Genomic DNA, 1626 nt, shown 5'->3' on the forward strand with positions numbered 1-1626 from the left:
TGGTCTGAGAGTCAGGTAAGTGTGGGTGAAGGCTGGATGGGAAGGGGGGGCTGCTGAGAGGCTGGTGGTATTTGCATTATATTGTATTGCTGGGACTTGTAGTCCTGCATAGCTGCTGGTATTCTGCATTGATGTATGATGATTATACAACAATGCAGAATAGCACCAACTATGCAGGACTACAAGTCCCAGCAATACATTATATTATTAAGTAGGGACACACCAGTGCCAATACTGGCAGTACTCCTACTCGTGAAAATGCCCCGATACTAGGCGCAGATACCGTTGTTCTGTCGAGAACGCCGACCTAGTCGAATTTGCCGACTTCAGCACCATTATCGAGGAAGCGGGGATTTATTGACAAAGTATTTTGTTTGAATCGTTCATTGTGACCGTTAATAATATGCCATCCAACATTTACTGCCATTGACGGCATATTATTAACGTTCACAATTAACGATTACACACTAATACTTTGTAAATAAATGCCGGTTTCCTCATTAATTCCGTCTGTGCGCAAGTGCAGATACTGGGTCAGCATTCTCGACAGAACACCAGCACTAAATTTTTAAACTGGAGCGGCTGCCTGAGGTTGTGGCTGGGGACCTCGGCAGCCTTCCTGTTAACCACACGATGCCATGGCGATGGGGGGTTGGGGGGGGCCCTTCATGGTTTCTTGCACCGGGGCCCTGAAGGTCCTAGTTACGCCACTGGATTGAATTATATGTTACTCATAGCATACAAATTTTAGCAAGTCTGGGTTATAAATCCAAATGAAGGCTCTGACTGGTTGTTGCAGGAAACACCAACACATTTCTCTCCTTCAGTTTTTATAACTCATCTGCATTCTAGTGATAACATTTATTCTCCATGTAAAGCCAGACCATGGGGTGGTAGAATATGGTAAAATGATGCATTCATGCTTCTCTTGTTGAGCAATACGCAGGTCTCCACACATAGGGCCCAATGAACTATGACTGGCAGGTGTAGACAGACCCGGATTTCCCACAAGGCCACCGAGGCCCGGCCTCAGGGCGGCAGCGGTGACCTTGTGGGGAAATTGCGGGCGCCGGTGTAAGGTGTCCGCCGGCCAACCCAAGGCCAGGTTCCACAATACGCGGGGGGGCGTACATTTTTTTAAAACTGTTTCTTGGGGCGGCAGGGGGAGTATGCAAAGTGTCACGTGGCTCTTTGATTGTGGCACATTACATTTCACAAAGCTATTATGTCGCAGTACGTATAGTTTATATAGTTTATTAGGCAAAGAAACCATAAACGTCACTGTCTTGCACCATCATCCTCTTGGTGTAATTCTTCATATTTGCATTGCATCAAATATTGACAAATTCTTTTTCTGAACCATTATTTATTTGATACAGATTGTGAGACATTTTTCTTTTTAAACCATTCAAATTGTGCTAGTTGGCTCATCCAAACAATCAATTTTCTATGAGAAAAAAATCAGGCAGTGGGCGGGGCATTAGCCAGCCTGCTATTGGGTATTTCAATTGTAAATATCCAATAGCAGGCTTTGTTTATTTCTGCCCACTGCCAGATGTAAACATTACATCGGGGAGTTTTTTTTTTGGGGGGGGGGGGGGGGGTCTTCTTTTTCGGCCTCCCTGC

The sequence above is a fragment of the Nanorana parkeri genome, unplaced genomic scaffold (genome assembly GCF_000935625.1).
Source record: "Nanorana parkeri isolate BGI_ZX_2015 unplaced genomic scaffold, ASM93562v1 scaffold18, whole genome shotgun sequence".
Taxonomy (NCBI): domain Eukaryota; kingdom Metazoa; phylum Chordata; class Amphibia; order Anura; family Dicroglossidae; genus Nanorana; species Nanorana parkeri.